Here is a 21529-nt window from a genome sequence, read left to right as displayed (position 1 = left end):
CATGTGATTACATTTTCACGCAATTTAGGTGCATAGGTCCTAAGAAATCAGTACCCAGAACAACCACCTCTGGCCGTAAGAACGGCCTTGATACGCCTGGGCATTGAGTCAAACAGAGACTGCATGGCGTGTACAGGTACAGCTGCCCATGCAGCTTCAACACGATACCACAGTTCATCAAGAGTAGTGACTGACGTATTGTGACGAGCCAGTTGCTCGGCCACCATTGACCAGACGTTTGCAGTAGGGGAGAGATCTGGAGAATGTGCTGGTCAGGGCAGCAGTCGAACATTTTCTTTATCCAGAAAGGCCCGCACAGGGCCTGCAACATGCGGTCGTGCATTATCCTACTGAAATGTTTCGCAGGGATCGAATGAAGGGTTGGGCCACGGGTCGTAACACATCTGAAATGTAACGTCCACTGTTCAAAGTGCCGTCAATGCGAACAAGAGGTGACCGAGACGTGTAACCAGTGGCACCCCATACCATCACGCCGGGTGATACGCCAGTATGGCGATGACGAATACTCGCTTCCATTGTGCGTTCACTGCGATGTCGCCAAACACGGATGCGGCCATCACGATACTATAAACAGAACCTGGATTCATCCGAAAAAATGACGTTTTGCCATTCGTGCACCCAGGTCCGTCGTTGCGCACACCATCGCAGGTGCTCCTGTCTGTGATGCAGCGTCAAGGGTAACCGCACCCATGGTCTCCGAGCTGATAGTCCATGCTGCTGCAAATGTCGTCGAACCGTTCGTGAAGATGGTTGTTGTCTTGCAAACGTCCCCATCTGTTGAGTCAGCGATCGAGGCGTGGCTGCACGATCCATTACAGCCATGGGGATAAGATGCCTGTCATCTCGACTGCTAGTGATATGAGACCGTTGGGATCCAGCACGGCGTTCCGTATTACCCTCCTGAACCCACCGATTCCATATTCTGCTAACAGTCATTGGATCTCGAACAACGCGATAGCAATGTCGCGATTCGATAAAACGCAATCGCGATAGGCTACAATCCGACCTTTATCAAAGTCGGAAGCGTGATGGTACGCATTTGTCCCCCTTACACGAGGCATCACAACAACGTTTCACCAGGCAACGCCGGTCAACTGCTGTTTGTGTATGAGAACTCGGTTGGAAACTTTCCTCATGTCAGCACGGTGTAGGTGTCGCCACCGGCGCCAATCTTGTGTGAATGCTCTAAAAAGCTAATCATTTGCATATCACAACATCTTCTTCCTGTCGGTTAAATTTCGCGTCTGTAGCACGTCATCTTCGTGGTGTAACAATTTTAATGACCAATAGTGTATCCCTGTGCTACATTTGAAATGTTATTACCTACATACAAACTGTTTCGTCGTGCAGAGTTCTTCGAGAACTACTCTGCCGCATCGTTTAAGACATTGTGGTCGGTAATACGAGGAGAGAGACCTCACGCTTGGCCGGCGGTCCTGGGAGCGGCTACGAGGGTAGCGTGCCGGCTGTGTGGCATCCCAGCAGGTGCCGTGCGTGGCCGTGTAGGGACGGCCCCAGTGCGCGGGGCCCGGGCCCGGTCCCCCACGGCTAGCGACCCCCGGCAGCCCCCCCCCCCCCCACCCCTCCACCGCTCGCCAAGTGGTGGGGGACCGCAGAGAGAGTCCGTCCCGGCCAGCGCTGTCGGCGCTCATTCAGTCGCTCTAAGGACCTCCGCTAAGGACGAACAGGACGCACGCGAGACGAACGCCCCGCACGACACGCTCCGTCGCTCTTCCACCTCTTCGCGACTCCCGGCCGGTCACCCGCTACCGGAAGCGCGGCGGTACACTTAGCTAGTCATCGAACCCAGTGCCCTTCCCCTCGCGGTTAGCTACTCGGGAGCCAGCCGTCTGAGAGGAGCACAGGGGCCCTCGTGTGCGAACGCCGGTATGCTAGCAACGCCGGCCTGCAGTGTCGGATAAGGTGCGCAGCGATCTTTGCGCGAGAACCGCCGCTCCCAGAGGCCTGCGCTGCCGCTGACCCACTGGGCGGCCGTCGAGGCGCCACTTCCGCGATCGCCGTTCTGAACGAGGTATGTCCGCTCTGCTGCGCTTCGCAAGTTGTCTTCGCCGCCTCTGCTGTTACGGTTCATAGCCTCTATCTGTGGTCTGGATATCTATGCGACACTGACTCTCTCAGAACGACTCTTCCGCTCTGCAACTGAAAGTTCCGATTTGTCAGGAATCTCAACAGATATATCTACACCTACAGCACGAGGCCACCTTATGGTGTGTATGGCGGAGGGTACATTATTTACCAGTGCACTTGCCCCTTTTTTTACTGTGCCATACACGAATGATGAGCGGAAAGAATGGTTTTCTGTAGTCCTCCATCTGAATGGCGTGAGCTGTTTTCGCCGTAACAGTTATGCTCAGCAGTCTCTAATACACTCCCAGACTCGATGTCTATGCGATATTATGTCTCTCAAAATGACTCATCCTGCAGCTGAAAGTCCTGATCAAGTACGCACTTTTAATCTTTCGGGAAGTTCAGATAGCTCTCTGTATTTACCTCTACATTTAGAAGCTACCTTATGGTGCGCGGCGGAGGATACTTTGTGTTCCACTATCACCTTCCCCTCCCCCGACTCACCATTTCCTGTTCCAGCCTTGATGGGTGCGCGGGAAGAACGATTATTGGTAATCCTCCATATCAGCTCCAATCTCTCAAATTTTACATTCCTAGTTTTTTGTACGTAGTGGGAATCATTATATTGGTCGGCTGTTGTTGAATCATATGCTTTCAGACTATTAACAGTAAACCACAGTGTCACGAACAACGCCTCTCTTGTAGCGTCTGCCACTAGTGTTGGATCAGCATCTCCGTTATGCTTTCGCACTTCTAACAAAGCTATAACTAAATGACTACTCTTATTTGGTTCTTCTCTGTTTGACATATCGGTCTTCTCCGATGAGAGTCAAAATAGGCCGAACAATACTCAGGTATTGTTCCTGCTTTTGTAATATTCCTGCGACTCTTTGTAACACATTTTTCTGGCTGAATCTCCGATCTTTTTATGGGAAATCGATAGCAGGGATTCCATAAGGACTAACTTTTCTTTTGCGAAAATGTCTGTCTTTCGAACTGCATTTATCCAGCAGAGGTCGAACTACTCCTGTCGGTCATGGAATAATATCATCAACCCCTGTTTCTTATACTCAGATGATTATTTCTTCCTGTGCGTAAATATAAAGGAGAATAATAGCTGATCTGGTATCCGAAGAATATCAATCCTTCAATTAACAGTGATTGTAGTCTCAGAGGGGCACGTCTGAGTTTGGTTATATAAAGGCTTGCAATCACAAATTTGGCCAAAAGTGTTGGGGGGAGGCATTTTAGACAATATTTAGATCAAGCCGGTAATTCTTGAATTCAGAAGTGAAATATCACAGGAAAAACGGGAACTCAGACAGCTCATCGATAAAGTAACTGGACAATTGGAAGGAGACAAGGAAGCTTCAGTTCGAGTCAGATATCATATATGGTCAGTGTGACACAGAACTTTGATCGGGCCTAAACTGAGTGTGTACGGAGGTCGGCGCGAGTACTCAAAGGTTTCTCTGATTAGAGGTAGGGTCAAAGAAAAGCTGATAAATATGAACTGATGAATGCTTGAAGGAAGACTCCACCTGTTTCACGAAAATCTACATCCGTGAACATAATAGATCGTACAGTGCTACAGATGTTGTATATTAATAACGTGGCCTACCATATTAACAGCAAGCTCAGAGTTTTCGTAGAATGTTCCGTTATCTGAAATGAAGAACTGGCTGAAAAAAGTTGCAGATGTGTTAGTCAGATCGTAATAGTATGTCAAAGTGGTGCAAAGTTTGGTCACATTCTCTAAATGCTCAGAAATGTAAAACTCGTATCCTATGACTATAGTATCAGCGAGTCACTGTTGGAGTCGGTCAACTCATACAAATACCTCGGAGCAACGCTTCGTCGGGATTGGAAGCTGAAGGATCACACAGGTTCAGTCGTGGGTGAAGCAGATGGTAGACTTCAGTTTATTGGTAGAGTACGGGCAAATTCAGTCGTTAGCAAAGGAAATTGCTTACAAAACACGCGTCCTAGTATATTGATCGACAGGACTAACATGGATACTGAACGTATACGAAGAAGTGCAGCACTAAGGATCACAGGTTTGTTCGGCCCGTGAGAGAGCGTCTCGGACCTGTCGAGAAAGCTGAACTGACAGACTCTTGAACATCCCTCGAAAACCTATTTACGAAGTTTCAAGTGAGGACCCTATGAATACTCTAAAATCCTCTAGGTATCACTCCAGTGGGGATCGCCAAAACAAGATTGTATTACGGGACGCACTGAGGCTCAGCGCTCCATACGCTAACGGAACGGGAAGAGGCCCTGACAAATGGTAAATCCAGATCACTGTGGCTGCAGACTGCAGGCATAGATGTAGTTACAGTCATTTGCGAAAAGGAGAGTAAGACTTAGAGCTTAACTTGTAGGATATGAGAGTATAAACACAGTTGGACAAGAATGGCAGAGGAATAATTCTATGTTATTGTTGAAGGGGGCAGAAAATGTTTGTTTCATGTGGTTCAGAGGAAACTTAAATCTTGAAGTTCGGGAGGGGATACGAACTCGAATCCTTCCGAGCGCTTTAACCAGCATGCCACCTCGCTCGTTGTGAAAAGTGATGTACGTCTTTCAGATGAAGGGGATTTTCTGCATATTTATTTCGATGGTTTGAGATGTAAGCCATACTCTTCCGAAATATGACTGTATTGTCTAAATTGCTTCACTTCTTCACCGGGTGTGAGACTATTAACTTCTATGGCTCGTTCCAACTGTGTGTCTTTATGTTGTACTTCGTAACCACAAACTGTTAATGTTTCTCTTTCTTTTTATTTATTTATTGATAATGTGCTGATCATAATTTTTAGTGGAAGGGTATTTTGCTCACTTTTGAATCACTTAGCTTATATCGTGCATTGGTATTTATAGGTCCTATTTTTGGTAATGTAATAGTGATAGTGTTATCCTGTGCGACTGTATTTGTAGATTATCTTTCGAACCACAACTTACGAGCATATCTTTCGAGAAGCGCTATTTCTCTCCAAGTTTATAACGTGATGACTACACTGTTGAGCGCCCTAGTTCCAATCATACATCTTAGTTTCTAAATCTACAGCGTCACGACTCTAGCATTGACCATAAAGAACAATTAGGAATTGTAGAGTGTTAAGAGAGCGAACGCATGGTGGAGAACAGACTCTTGATTGAGTTTATAGTACAGCAGGTCACTGTCCGCAGGGGCTTACCTCTGTATTTTATTCACTGTGGTTGTAGAATTTAAAAAACGGAATTAGGTAAGTTCGGGAAGAAAATCATCTTCAAAGCCTTTAATATCAACGCAATTTTCATGCAGTACTGAAATTAGTAGAGGAAACAGCTGCTAAAAGCTGAGTTATCTCGTCGAAGTCCCTAGTCAAAGGGAAGTGTATGACAACATGAATCAAAAGAGTAGTTCTGAGTTTACTAGGTATCCATGAATTTCTCAGATTGTTTGATGGAAAGCAGTAAGAAGCACCCTCAAACACACGAACACCATATTACTTGTTAAGTTTTCGTATCATGTGTAACACTGTCTTTTCAGGGTCTGGAGTTTAATTCTATATCTAAGCAGAGCGTCACTGGCAATATATCATCTCAACTCTTTGATAATGGTTACAATACGAATCGACTCTCAGATTCTTAAAATGACCGTTCCCAGTGGTATAATGGGAAACATAATTGTAGTAGTTACCACGGGAGTTAAGCGCAGGCCAGAGAGCATTTAAGTGGCACAAGCCAAAAGTATCCTAACGCAGAATAAAATTCATTTTTCATAATGCGGTGGACAGGCAGCGGTTGTCGTACGATCTTCAGCGCTGATATGGCAACGACTCCCTTCACGACCGCACATTTTAGGTCTTCAGGGATGAGTGACATGGTTTTACAGTAGTAACGAGGCCCTTTTTCTGCACTAGAGATGTTTAAAACCTCATCACCCACTCCTGATGTAAGCGTTCTATAGTGTCAGAGGAATGATGGGACCATTTTAATAATACAATAATTATTTTCATTTCTGTTGTAAAATTCATCTTGTGGATCATCTGTAACGGGCTAACTAACGACAGGAAGTAAGAAATTTCAGGGGACCATCGCATCTGTGTTCAAATTCTGGGATTTGAGAGGTAGTTTCCTTAAATCGCCAAGGGAAAATGTCAGAGTGATTCCCTTGGGAAGGACACGCCCGATTTCCTTCCGCGTCCTTTGCAAATTAGAGCTTTGGCTTTGTTCCTAACGATCATGTCGTAGACGGAACTTTAAAACTTCATATTTTATGCGAGGACAGTGAATATAGGGTTTATGAGTAAAAATAAACTTAGCTTTCGATGGTTTCGGAACTTAAGGTAATCGAATTCTTCGCCTTTCCTACAGTCCATTACATGTTTACTACAAGAAAGCACACGTATTTCATGAAAGACACTTTTATATACTACTAGAATTTGCTATTGAAAAAATCTTAGTGTCATCATTCGGCAAACTTGGATATCGTACACTTCCCGGAGTATGATTGAACTTAGTCGCAGAAAGGTTTATTCAGTAGCAACTTATGGTGGCACACAAAAGCTATCTTTCACACGACGGATTGATACTGTCGACCACAGTATAGAGAAGACACGTACATCATTTCTTAGCAATCCGCCCATACTCTACACATGACCATGACATTAAATTTGTGGTAAGGTCTTATGAGACCAAACTACAGAGATCATCGGTCCCTCAGCCTACACACTACTTAATCTAACTTTAACTTACATTATGGGCAACACACACACTCATGCCCGAGGGAGGACTCGAACCGCCGACGGGGGAAGCCACATCACCGTGACAAAAGAGGCAGAGTGTACGTCTTTTCTGTACCATATATTGAGGTTTCTTCCTGTTTTATTCATGCAGTGAGCGTGGGACGAAATGCTGCTAACATACTTCTGTGTGAAGTGTTATTAGTTAAAGTTTATCTTCACGCCCCCCCCCCCCCCCCCCCCGCACGTGGTCGGTGTTTTGGAGACTGGTGAATTATGTTTGTATAGCTATAAGAACCGGGTTTTGGAACTCTCTATTTTCGCGTTATACTGGAGCACTTACATTGGAGCCCTCTATTCAAGATGTCGTTTCTCAGAGATTCTCTTTCAGTCACTCGTGAGTCAAACGGGTGTGTGACCTGTTGCGCTGGTCTTGTTTGCACACGACTTTCGTTCCCTGTTGATTCAACACTACGTCCATGCTCGTGCTCACTCTCATCAGGAACACTGCAGTACAAGCTGGACGACCGTTTTGAAAGTAATATCTTCCCTCCACAAGTAGTTTGAATCTTTAGGGTTTCGTCCTCAGGAACATTCCAATACATGTTGCACAACAGTTCTGCATGTGCCCTCGTTCCTGGAAAAACTGCAAGTCTGGAGATACCTGCTAAAGAATCCAAGTATATCATTTGATTCACTAACGGCAGAACCTAACTGACCGCTGCACTTCAAATCTGCCGAATTATATTTACAGCAAAATTACAAAATGTGTTACTGATTATTAAAAACTACCTCAGCTATGTTACGACAGGTTTCGTTTGCTCAACACCCTCAGGTTGCCAAGTTTTTCCAAGTCATAACATAACTCGGCAGCCTGAAGATTTTCAACGAATGAAACCGCTCGTAACACAATACATGTTTAATAATACAGCTGAGATGGTTTTTATTTTTAATCATTAACATTAGTCTCAGCTGTGGTGATCAATATGATCAACAAATTGTGCCTCTCAACATTTTATTCGACTGATAAGACCAAGGAAACTTGTGTTATTGCATGACCTCAGTACCTGTCTAGGTGAAACTTCAACAAGAAGCATTGTCACATACTCTGTTTTTGCGTTTGTTAATAAACCTGACGACAGTGAATTTTCTATTGGTAAAGGCGACGAAGTCTACAGTATTGCTGTGTTGATAGAAATATATATTGCTTGCCTATGAGAAAATAAATGAAATGAACTCGGGTACGACGTCCCTAATTTATTCCTAAACGTAAAATATAAAATATCTACTTCAGAAACGTGACGCTCTGTATTTCTATTCAGAACTACCGCATGACACCAAAAGCATACAAATTATTGCCCAAGGGAAAAGTTTCACATTGTAATTTTTTTTTTAAATTGGGTTTACCTTGACGGTCAAGGACACAAGATATATATGAAAATGGGACAGGAGGCAATAGCCATCTTTTACAAGAGTTGTTTCTCGGACCTCCTAAAGTAGCTACACTCTCACTGGGCCGTTTATGTCTCCGCTACACTATTAATCGGAGTAAGTCGCGCCGCCTAGCCTGCTAATGCGTTTTAACTCGGCCAATACCCGCTTCCTAATTTACACTCGTTTAGGCCAATGCTAGAATCATTTCTCAATTGGGATTATTTCTGTTTCTCACTTTTGTCGCCCAGTCGCTGCAGGGCCATCTGCCTCTGCCCCATAAGGCTACCGCAACAAGGCTTTCCCTCCTCATCTCCCCCCTCCATATCTACCCACTCCACTCCTTTCGTCCCATCCTGCTGAACCTCTGCTTGTATAGCTATAGCGGGTACAGTAGTGCGTCAAACCCAGGTAAGTTAGTTACCTGTCACGTAAGGTCAAATTCACGGTCAACGTTATGATGTGGAACGTGTCAACAGAACAAATACAGAAAACATACACACACACACACACATACATACATACATACATACATATATACATAGGCACACACATGAATTTAATATGGCTACATGCTGCGCATTTACAGTTTCTTCTATAAATACATCTAACTATTTCTGTTCAATATTTGTTCTGCAGTACAAAAGGAGTTACATAGAAGTACCTTTAATCTACATTTGAAAACATTTCTCTTATTTGTCAGATATTTAATATCAATGGATAGATTGTCAAAGAGTTTTGAAGCTGCAAATTTGACATCTTTTTGTAACAACGTTAGATCTACATCTACACTACTGGCCATTAAAATTCGCTACTGACGCGAAATTTAACCGGCAGGAAGAAGATGCTGTGATATGGAAATATTAGCTTTTCAGAGCATTCACACAAGGTTGGCGCCGGTGGCGGCACCTACAACGTGCTGACATGAGGAACGTTTCCAATCGATTTCTCATACACAAACAGCAGTTGACCGGCGTTGCCTGGTGAAACGTTGTTGTGATGCCTCGTGTAAGGAGGAGAAATGCGTACCATCACGCTTCCGACTTTGATAAATGTCGGATTGTAGCACATCGCGATTGCGGTTTATCGTATCACGACATTTTTGCTAGCGTTGGTCGACATCCAATGACTGTTAGCAGAATACGGAATCAATGGGTTCAGGAGGGTAATACGGAACGCCGTGCTGGATCCCAAAGGCCTCGTATCACTAGCAGTCGAGATGACAGGCATCTTATCCGCATGGCTGTAACGGATCGTGCAGCGACGTCTCGATCCCTGAGTCAACAGATGGGGATGTTTGCAAGACAACAACCATCTGCACGAACAGTTCGACGACGTTTGCAGCAGCATGGACTAACAGCTAGGAGACCATGTCCTTGGTTATCCTTGACGCTGCATCACAGACAGGAGCGCATGCGATGGTGTACTCAACGACGAACCTGGGTGCACGAATGGTAAAACGTCATTTTTTCGGACGAATCCAGGTTCTCTTTACAGCATCATGATGGTCGCATCCGTGTTTGGCGACATGGCGGTGAACGTACATTGGAAGCGTGTATTCGTCATCGCCATACTGGTGTATCACCCGGCGTGATGGTATGGGGTGCCATTGGTTACACGTCTCGGTCACCTCTTGTTCGCATTGACAGCACTTTGAACAGTGAACGTTACATTTCAGATGTGTTACGACCCGTGGCTCTACCCATCATTCGATGTTGCACGTCCTGTACGGGCCTTTCTGGATACAGAAAATGTTCGGCTGCTGCCCTGGCCAGCACATTCTCCAGATCTCTCACCAATTGAAAACGTCTGGTCAATGGTGACCGAGCAACTGCCAGAGGTGGTTGTTCTGGGTACTGATTTCTCAGGATCTATGCACCCAAATTGCGTGAAAATGTAATCATATGTCAGTTCTCGTATAATATATTTCTCCAATGAATACCCGTTTATCATCTGCATTTTTTCTTGGTGTAGCAATTTTAATGGCCAGTAGTGTACATCCATACTGTGCAAACCACTGTGAGGTGCATCGTAGAGGGTACATCCCATTGTACCAGTTATTAGGGTTTCTTCCTGTTCCATTCACGTACGGAGCGACGAAAAATGATTGAGTGCCTCTGTGTGTGCAGTAACTATTCTATCTTATCCCCACGATACTTATGAGGGAGATATGTAGGGGGTTGTAGTATACTCCTAGAGTAACCACTTAAACCCGGTTCTTGAAACTTCGGTAACAGACTTTCTCGGGAAAGTTTACGTCTGTCTTCAGGAGTCTTTCAGTAAACAAAACTGTTATCATTCGACCTGTCCTTTCTGTATACGTTCAATATCATTAAAGACTAATGCGATCATTTTTTCTTCTGATGTTGCGAATATGTCTGCCGCTCTAAAACTCAAATGTATTTGTGATAACATATTTCATAAGTGTTTTATGATCTCTTTTGACATCCGTGATAGAAAATGTGGAAAATATGTTAACTTACTGAATTCAACAGGGTGGTCAGAAACAGTCTGAAAAGCTTGTAATGGTGTTGCAGGGAAGGTAGCGCTGAGAAATAATTATTAATAAAATAACGATACCTTCGTTGTCTTCGAGTTAGTTAGCATTGAAGTTAGCCAATCAGGTCGTTGCGTGCGCAGATTACAGCGGCCCGCCAGCGATGGTGTCGTCAAACGTGTTCTTCGTTTCTTTTCCTAATACTGAATAAGAGCGATACAAAATTTGAACATGGAACGGTAGTAAGGATCAAACTCGAGCGAAAGGCTGAAGGCTGAGCATCTCGTGCGCTATAATCTACGCTATGAGAACGAATGACACTAAATGTATCTGGCGGGCCACTCGAATTTCCGTGTGTCTGATAGGGTATCAGTGCTAATTAACTCGAAAACAGCACAACGTATCGAATTCTTTTATTAAAAATTATTTCTCTGCGCTACGTACCCTGCTATACCCTTAAAAGCTTTTCAGACAGCTTCTGACACCCTGTATACCCACAAAGCGGCTAGTTATTCTTATCGCAAAAACGAATTAGTAGGTGTGCAATGCTGTTGTTCCAGTTTAAGCTTCATCAACATGCACACCTAACAACTTGGAACACTCTACCCTGCTTCCTATTTCTAGTTGATACCTAGGTCAGTAGGAGGTAGGATATTTTCGACAGCACGAAAATGGATGAGCTGTGTTCTTTCAAAGTTCAATTGTAGGCTATTTGTGCAGAACCAGTCAGTATCTTTCACAGAAATGTTATTTACTATTTTCGTTGTTGATACCTCTTTGCTCAGCACCACAAGAATCCTTGTCCATACTGCAAACAGAACTAAATCTGGCTCCTGATTCAGATAAAATGGCAGATCATTAATGTATAGCAACAACAGTAGTGGACCACTGATCGGACCGTGTGGAATTACTATTGTAACTGCTCCCCACGCAGATGATGTGGCACTCCTCTTTGTATTAATCGAACAGCCTGGGATACCTTCCTACTTTCTATTTCGTAAATATGTGTTCTCACACACCAGTAACTACGGGACGGTAATTGACAATGCTCTTACCACGTACAAGCATACAACAAAATAATTATACAGTACTTCTATCTCGCCAGGATTTGGCATCAGGGGAGTTTCTTACTGTCATGAAGGCAGCACCTAATTTTTATTCAATATAGATAAAAAGAGCTGTCACGATCTTTAAAGATTCGTCCTCAGATGACAGTCAGTACCCGTTTTGTAGCACAAGCAAGTCTCAAAAAAATCGACTGAATTGGCACGAAACGTAAATGACATACATGTTGCCAAAACAAGCGTACATCCCGCTGCCAATACTAGACTGCAGAAAATATTATATCAAACGTATTCTACTGTCTGAGTATAAATTCTTGAGATGAAAAATCAATAACGGGTCGTTTTATCTAAGGTAGCTGGAGGTTGGTTAGTGTCTTCGTTTCAAAGAAATATTTTTTTTTTAAATGATTGATTCATTATAATGGAAGAACGAGGAATCTGGTTCTGAGTCGTTCATTTTTTCGAACAGCGTACACAAATAAAAGATAGATTTCTCCAAACCATACTATTACCCGACCTGTGGAAGATAAAAATTCGAAATTTCGACTGATTTTGGCGAATCTAACTTGTCACACTCTTGTAAACCATTTCTTGAAAGTGATGGGTTAGGAGTATGATGAGAATGATCTTCATAAGGTTACGTGTTATGTATACATGTGTGAGATTTTGTGATTAAGGAACTTGTGACCATTAATACGTATCTTTTGTGTCTTGATGGTGCAATGTTTCGAAATATAAGATAATTCCTGTCACTTTTTCCACTTTCGGCTTGTTTCACCAGCAACGCTCACGCAGCGTTCCAGGAAAATATATCTGTCTTGCACTAAGCTAATACTACTGTAGACTGATACTGTAGAATTAAACTCCAGAACTCGTAACGCAAATCCATATGTGAGGCTCCATATAGTCTTTCATTTGTGCTTTATTTTGTTATTTCATAAAACTCACACTAGTCTATAATATAAGTCAATAAAAATCTTTTCATGGAATCAAAGTAGACCCCGCCCCCCCCCCCCCCCTGTTTACAGCAGAAAATAGTTTTCAGGGCATCATCCATTATAGCAATATATGGTTACGAGCCGCCACTGAGTGCAGGATGAAATACTGGCCTAGTTAGTCGAAATACTCTATAGAGTCTATGGAAAAAAAAGAACGGTGCAGCAAGGTGGAGTTACACGAATGGGACGAAATCGGTGAGTGTGAGGTACATGTACAGAGAAACAAATGGTTAGAGTTTCAGAAAAATTGGATGATTTATTAAAGAGAAATGGCTTCACAAATTGAGTAAAGTGGGTAATGCGTAGGTGCACCTCTGTACCTTATGCAAGCAGTCACTCAGCTTGGGAATGATCGATAGAGTTGTTAAATGTCCTCCTGAGGGATTTACTGCCAAATTCTGTCCAATTGGCGCGTTAGATCGTCAAAATTCCGAGCTAGTTGGAGGGCTCTGCCCGTAATGCTCCAAACGTTCGCAATTAGGGAACGATCCGGAGGGCTTGCTGGCTACGGTGATGTTTGGCAGGTACGAAGACAAGCAGTAACAACTCTCAACGTGTGCCCGTGGCGGTTGTCTTGCAGAAGCGGAAGCGCAGGGTGGATTGCTACGAAGGGCAACAAAACGGGGCGTAGAGTGTCGTCGACGTACCGCTGTGCTATAATTGAAGCGGGGGCAACCAAAGGCGTCCTGTTGTGAAAAGAACTGGCACCCAAACAATCTCTCCTGGTTGTCGGGCCATATGGCGGCCTACACTCAGGTTAGTATCCCACCGTCATCAGGGGCCTCTCCAGACACGTCTTCGGCCTGGAATCGCATTAACTGGAGTAGAACTGTCGGAGCGTAATTGTCTTCAGTTATGAGTCCCACTTCGAACTGAGCCCCGATGACCAGCAAAGACGTGTATGGAGACGACTAATGCGCTACTGACTTGCTCATTTTGTGAAGTTCTTTGTCTTGAGTAAATCATCTAACCTTTCTGAAACTGTAATCATTTATTTGTCTGTAAGTGTACATCACATCGCCGACTTCCGTCTCATTTTTTTCATCTTAGATTGTATTTCAAATGCAAACTTTTTGATTAAGTCGCTATATAATCCGGCTCCAAGTGATTTATGAAAATGACGGGAAACGAAAATCGTAAAGGGTGGGTGGAGACTGGGAGCCTTAAAGACTGCGGAATCTTGATCGATGAAACTATTTGTTAATATATTTGTTAATAAGGCCGATGCCACGAGTTAACACAGTGCCAAATATAGATGAAATATGTGCAAATCTGTTGTAAGGAGTGGTCCAGAAAATTTCAAATTCGGTGGGTACGTTAATGTTCACCAGCCACTTGTCGTACAGAGTGGCTACCCGTATCTATTAATATTTTCTCTGTGTTTACAGTTTTCAACTCTGGTATTTGTTTCTTTCTGGGGAATTACCTCTGCTTCATGAACTGTACTAGTTTTTTTTATGCCCGTAATGCCAGTTACTTGAACATCGTCTTCGAAGTAAACGTTAAATGACGACAGTCAATTGTTATGAGAGGCTGGCATTTCAAGCAGGCTAGTAACTGATAATGAGATTCAGTAAAAGATTTCCTTTTTTCTAAATTGACCATTGGATGCAAACGGTGGTGAAGCAGTACAGTACAGATGAGACTTTGCGTGGCCTGGCGTTTACCAGCAGAGGAGAACCCTGCAGGCAGATGGCGTATGCCAGAGGTGCTGGCCTGTTATCAGCATTTGTCTGCACCGTGCGACGACATTTCAAGTGGCCATGAAACGCGCGTAACGGCCTGGGACGTCGCCGGCGGACCAGGGGCGCCATGAGAAGGTCGCGATGGCTCCCTGTGGTCCTCCTGTCCAGCTCCGGCTCCAGTCTTCCAGTTGTTGTATAGCGCTCCTCAGTGGAAACTCCATACTAATTAAGAAACCGAAAAGGGAGTTCTTCAATAGCACTTCTGTGCTTTTAACGCAATACACCCAGAAATGGCAAAGTTATTCTGTTTCGATTTATTTTCAAAATCTCGAAATACGAGTTAGCTGTTCACTTAACTTACGGGAATACAGCCGGATGATATCGTCGCAACGGCCTATATTACGGCGGGAGCACACCCTGCCTATTTCAACTCTATCAGGAATGTGCTGTGCAAGGGAATTTAAAACCTCGGTTTTCAGAGAAAGTCAGGAAAGACAACACACACACACACACACACACACACACACACATACACACACACACACACACTAGCGCCATCACAAACCAAAGTTGGTCGACGTCAGAAGTTATCGAAAGTGAAACTAATAATATACGGATGAGGTAACACAATCTGTGTCCCTCTGCTTTTTGACAAGGGAGGGAGCAAAACTTAAACAAAAACCACCGTATCCATTATAAGGTTACTTGCTAATTTAATTTCAACAGCTTCCTTCACAACACTGTCCCAATAGCTGGAAGTGCATACCAGAATGTCCGTTGTTGTTATATTTCATAAGATGACCGTTGGCAAGTCAGTGTTCTCCAGTGACGGATTTACTCGGCTGTTGTGAGCTTGCGCGCCGCTGAAGCTCAGTAGAACGATCGTCCACAGTTCTGGCAGTCTGACTCATGTGCGACATGCCACAACTGGAACGAATACGGAACCTAAAAGTATCCTGACCTTAGAGTGGCATGATCTTGGTTTGCGTAAGGCGAGTGTCTACCGTATTCCTTGCAGTTGTGCCACGTCATATACAGAGTATGCTCCCGCCGAAATATCGGCGGTGGATGGTGACGTCACTCGGCTGCATTCCGCTAAGTTATGTGAACTTTCTATGCGGCGGGAGAAACTCAGCTCTCACATACGAGTTAGTTAGTTACATCTTGCGTAGAACATTCGAAATGATGTGTAACTAGTCAGTTTTCTGGAGATGCGTAAATGATTAAATTATTCGGTACATCATTAGTTTTAACATTAATAAACACATTATTTTTCACTCTTACTCCTGGAACGTCACTTAAAATTTGTTACTTAATAACTACCAGTTTTCAAATAAAAATGGCTTATGGAATAGAACTTAACCAAGGAAAAGATTTTAGGTTAGAAGTAAAATTTTCTTTTATGTTGTTTGACAAATGATCAAAAATTTTATTGATGATTACTGAACTCCTTTCTATGGCACTGACAACTTTACTAATGAGCAATAAAGTCATTCCCTCTCCTAGCTTTGTAGGTGTGAACATCACTGTTCTTCTCGTCTTCTCAAACTCTGATGGACAAATTTCATTAGCAAATGTAAATATTGCGAAGGGGGGTTAAATGTCTAGCTCTTTCAAGACGCGCTACATGACGAGCACGGATGAACACCACATATTATTCTTACTGCTCTCTTTACCGCAATCAATATTTTCTTTCTACATAATAAGTTACCCCAGAAAATTGTAACCAAGTGTTGAACGGAAATATGCAAAATATGTTAGGAGCTTGATTCGTGTGTTTTCAAGATTAGGAATTCGACGAATATCAAAAGTAGCTGAAATCAGTTTTCGGGCGGGTCACGGGTATTTTTCTTCAGTTTTCATCAATAGGTACACCCATTAAACTTTGAGCGTTCTACCCTGTTTACGGACTCCTATTCATTTGTTACAGCAATTGTTGGTATGACTCTGTTGTACAGAATTGGTTATACATTATTTTCTCTAAATTATGGGTGAGTCCATTTCCAGAGAACTAGTTAATAATGCTCTGGAAAACAATACAAACAATTTCTCCTATTGTTTTTTCTCTAATGGAATTTATTAGAATATTATTAGTCCACGAAAAGTACCAATTCTCTCTGATGAATGTTAGGGGAGCGTAATACACAAACATATTGGGCCTCAGAACTTAAGCACGAGATATAACATATTAACTACTCAGTGGAAATGACAAAGGGGGTGGGGGGGCGGGCAGAAGAAATGATCACGGAGTAGATGAAGTCAATGAGTTCTGCCATCTAGGAACCAAAATTATTCATGACGAACGGAGCAACGAGGACGTGAAAAGAAGGTAGAACTAGCAAAAAGGTCATTCCTAACCAAGAGAAATCTGCTAGCATCAAACATGCGTCTTAATTTGAGGAAGAAATTTCTAAGAATGTACATTTGGAGCACAACACTGTGTGACAGTGAGGCATGGACTGCCGCAAAAATAGAACAGAAGAGAATCGAAGCATTTGAGGTGTGGTGCCACAGAAAAATGTTGAAAATTAGATGGACTCATACGGTAAGGGATGAAAGGTTCTCCGAATAATGGGCGAGGAAAGGAATATGTGGAAAACACTGACAAGATGAAGGGACGGATGACAGGACATCTGTTAAGACATCAGTGAATGACTTCTATGGTACTAGAGGGGGCTGTAGAACAAGACGGAGATTGGGATACAGCCGGAAAATAATTGAGGACGTAGATTGGAAGTGCTATACCTGAGATGAAGAGGTTTGCACAGGAGAGGAATTCGTGGCGGGTCGCATCAAACCAGTCAGAAGGCTGATGATTAAAAAAAGAAAAGGAAAAAAGGGGGATCGTTGGTTTCAGTAATATTGATATGCATTCACATTTCCACTAAATGAAAAGTGAACACTTTATGAAGGCTTTTTAGTTTCGTCTTAGCAGCTACAAAAACGAGGTGGCAACAGGAAGGGCATACGGCCATTATCTACCACTAACAATGACAAATCCGTAATTTAACAGATTGATTCTGTGTACATACTGGAGAAATGCCATTGAAAGAAGAAAGAGGAACTTTCCTTCGATTAAACTAACTTACAGTGTTTGCATCTCATTTCTACTACTATTACATTTTGTTGTTTGCCTTTCTTTGTTTTCACATCGAAGCAAAGTTATCAGTCCTCATACCATATTAGACGCTTTCCTTGATTAGTTTTATATGTCTAAATCGATTTCTATTATTTACATGTTTACAAGGTCACTAGCTGACGGGCGACAGGGGGGGGGGGGGGGGGGAGGGCTGCAGAACGAACCGTGTTGTACTGCTCAGTCATACCAGTGTTGATTTATGATTCCATCAGCGCACCTGAAGGTAACAACTCGACCTGTGGTAAAATATTGTCTTTGTGTGACACGACAATCCAGCCGTTTTCTCGAGAACTCTCCATCTGACCTACGTGGGCAAAACATGAAAAATCTCATAAAAACTAAAGAAATCGTATGTACATTCATACATTGTTGGAAATCCGATAGCAGTTGGTAATACGGTGGAGGAAATTGAGAACGTTGGGAAATAAAAATGGAGTATTTCGTCGACATCACGGTAATTAGATACAGAGAGGCGACAAGCATGGGTATGTAACAGCCAGTGTCCGATTAGTTCCGATGTTCCCATGAACACGAGAGATCTCAACGCGGTAGCCAGAAGCACATTTGAAAGCCGCTGCTTCAGAAAAAGAATGTAGTGTCATTGCCACTGCGCTCTCTCGTTTGAAAAGGCTCTGATGAGACAATGACTGAAATGATAAAATAATTCTACATCCTGCCACAAACCATTACGTGATGTCATCCAGGGGCGATAAACAGGGCAATCTTCTGATTTCCACCTGCAGTCAGAAGCTAAAACATAGATTCTGCACACACAAGTGCCGTTCTGCACTCAGTAGTTGCAACGGAAGATTTGTCTCGGTAGGAACGGGCTGCATGAGAGCGCTGTCAGGTCTTCTTTACGACTCTAAACAGCCACTAGTGCCCGAACAGCACCGTCGTTAAAAGCCAGTACTTTCCGCTGTAATAATCTAAACTGCGCAAAATGCTGTGAACCCTCGTTACGTATCTCTATACGGAATGCTGTTCGTGCCACCATCCAGGCACCAACGATGGTGACACGGAAGAAAACAACAAGAGAAGCACCTCAAGGATGGTGCCGCAGTCGTTTGACATGTTTTGTTGACCAGGTGGACAGACTGAAATGCTTATTGTAGTAAGGTGGTATTTCATTGTTTCCGGTAATTCCTAAACGTTAAAGGCATAATTTTTATGGAAACTGCACTACATAAAAAAGTTTCTACATTTACTCAAAGATATCTTTCCGGCCAGACAATGTCCAATCGGCTACCGTATCAGTATCAGTAACAATAGGGTTATTGGAAACGGTACACGTGATATAGTTGGACATAGGATTTACCAGTGCGACGATTCTGGCAACTCGCGTGCGCATGCTAATGAGCCCTTGGGTTAGTTTAACCTTTGTAACAGATAGCTATCCCAAGCTCGTGTCAAGTCACTGGACACGGGAGCAGCAGGTTCTAGCCCTGCTGGTCAAAAAACTTTCATTTCCCAATATTTGGCTTAAAAAAGCACTAACGATACCGTGCAACAGTGTGCCATGTCAAATAACAAACCTCTGAGCAGAGTCTTACTGAGTGGGCCCTTGGGACATGGTGATGGTGATCCGTGTTAAGCTCGACGCAACCCACTTGTCGCTACCGAGAGGAATAGTCTATCTTCCAGAGAAGTAATTTAGCCTCCCCCTTCTTTTATATCGTCATCACCATAATAAACCGAGCGCTACACTCGACATGTATCAGCGCAGTTATTTAGATATATTTTATACGCCTAATAAGGAAGATATCGTTTTGTGTACGGCTACCGGGCTCATCCTGCGAAGAGTGCCATACCAATTCCGTTTTCAAAGTAACCGCGATTTATGATGGTCCCCTGGATGTTACAAAATGCAGGACATGGTTCTTAAAAGGGTGTGTGGTGAGCAAGCAGCGCAGTGTATGATCTGCAATGTCCTCGGAAGCTGCTCACAAGGTTGGTAAGGAGTTCTCGTACTAGGGAGTTCCATTCCTCCACCAGAGCAGTTGTCACCTGCTGGATGGTCTTTGGTGCAATACGTCACCCCAAAGCATTCTACACGTGCTCCATTTAAGTCGGGGGAAGGTGAAGGCCAGTCCATTCAGTGAATATCTTCTCGTTCCGAGAGCCCCTCTACCTGCGCTGTTCGATGAGGTCGCTCACTATCACCGATAAATACGAGGTCATGGCCAAATGAGCACATGAAATGACCCACATGGGGAAGGAGTACAGTGTCACAATAACGTTGTCCAGTGAGTGAACGTGTTAAAAGATTTGGAGGTCAGTACATCCATGCAAGATTATGCGTGCCTATACCGTAACGTGCGGGCCACCAGAGCTGTCTTTTTCGACAATGTTCCCGGACGCATTATGCGTTCCTCATCTGTCGCCGAATGAGGCTACGTCCAGAATCGCTACTCAGGTTGAAACTACTCTCATCCGAGAAAAGCACGCGACTCCTCTCATCGCTAATTCAGTCCCTGTGCTCTAGCTCCATCACAAACGGCGACTCCGATGTCTGGATGTAAACGGAACACAAGCAACCAACCCCCCTACGCGCCTTGCAAACAGCCGCCATTCCACTGTGGAGCGTGAGATTGCAAGGGCACCCGCTTCTTGCTTGTTGCTCCAAAGTAGCGGCCGTCTGCTGCTGTGGTCGACCACCTCCTCTGCTTGGGACACACTGCCTGTGGTTCGGAACGCTCCCTGTGCACACTTAACAATGCTGTGAGCAAAAACAAATTCCTGGCGTACACTCGTTACACTTCGCCCTTCTTCGTTTTCCCGATGATTCTTCCTCAAATGTCTTCTGGCCACTTCGTAATGAAGAAAAGCGCAACCGAGCACGATAAATGCTCGCTGACACATAGTGTCTTTTCCCGTTGCTGCAAGTGCCACGTGCTGCGAGGGGGGGGGGGGGGAGGGAGGCGGGGCAGCTGTTAATTTGGCGCTATAGTCCCACTGACCACACGCCATGTGACGTTCAGCCTTGTGTGCACGACTGCGCATCTTATCATTGATATCTTTTGACATTAAATTTTAATCCCACTCTTGACCTTTCTTTTATTTCTGCCATTGCTTCTTCCATGTATAGATTCAACAGAAAGGGCGAAAGACTACATCTCTCTTACACCGTTTTTGATCCGAACACTTCTTTCTTGGTCCTTGTGCATATTGCATATTACCCCTCTTTCCCTGTTGCTTACCCTTATTTTTTCTCAGAATTTCGAACATTTTGCACCATTTCACGTTGTCGAACACTTTTTCCGGGTCGACAAATCCTGTGAACGTGTCTTGATTTTTCTTTAATCTTGCTTCCATTATCACCGGTAACGTCAGAATTGCCGGTCTTAGGAATTGAGTGGATGATGTTTCTCCAAAATTTTGATGACATATCGCCATGTCATACATTCTACACACCAACGCGAATAGTCGTTTTGTTGCCACTTCACTGAAAGACTTCAGGAATTCCGCTTAAAAGTTTTATATTCCGTCTGCCAGGTCGTCCAACGCTATTTTAAATTCTGCCCTACTGAAAGTATTATGGGATTACTGAGTTTTCGTTATTCCTGTTAGTTTTGTATCCGCTGGTATTGCTATCCCCAGCGTGCCGGACTCTTCAGTTCCTAGTATCGCTTCCGTGGCAGGAGCAGGGCCCTGCAGCAGCCGTGCTACAGTACCGTGGCGCTCCTCCGGAGACAGGGACAGGTGCACGTGACTGGTGCCGCTCCCAGCTGGTCTCTGAGGACCGGTTTGCCACGCCGCCCTACATTCGTCAACGGCATCTCCCACTGTGAGAAACAGCTGGTTGCTCTGTCACGCGGCGAACTGACACACCGGTCAGGTTTCAGGGCGCGGCGTAACCCAACGGCGACACAGTTC

The 21529-nt window shown here is 44.0% G+C and overlaps 1 protein-coding gene across 1 annotated transcript in view; it reads left to right on the top strand.

Moving 5' to 3' along the window:
* Positions 1–1690: 1690 nt before the first annotated feature.
* The window catches only part of LOC124788210 (patched domain-containing protein 3), a 394908-nt gene continuing 375069 nt past the window's right edge, over positions 1691–21529 (top strand). The window contains exon 1 of the mRNA XM_047255388.1: positions 1691–2053. The gene's annotated coding sequence lies outside the window, so the exon portion shown is untranslated. The remainder of the gene's footprint in view (positions 2054–21529) is intronic.

The sequence above is a fragment of the Schistocerca piceifrons genome, chromosome 3 (genome assembly GCF_021461385.2).
Source record: "Schistocerca piceifrons isolate TAMUIC-IGC-003096 chromosome 3, iqSchPice1.1, whole genome shotgun sequence".
Classification (NCBI taxonomy): Eukaryota; Metazoa; Arthropoda; class Insecta; order Orthoptera; family Acrididae; genus Schistocerca; species Schistocerca piceifrons.
This window is presented reverse-complemented; position numbering and strand designations above follow the sequence as displayed.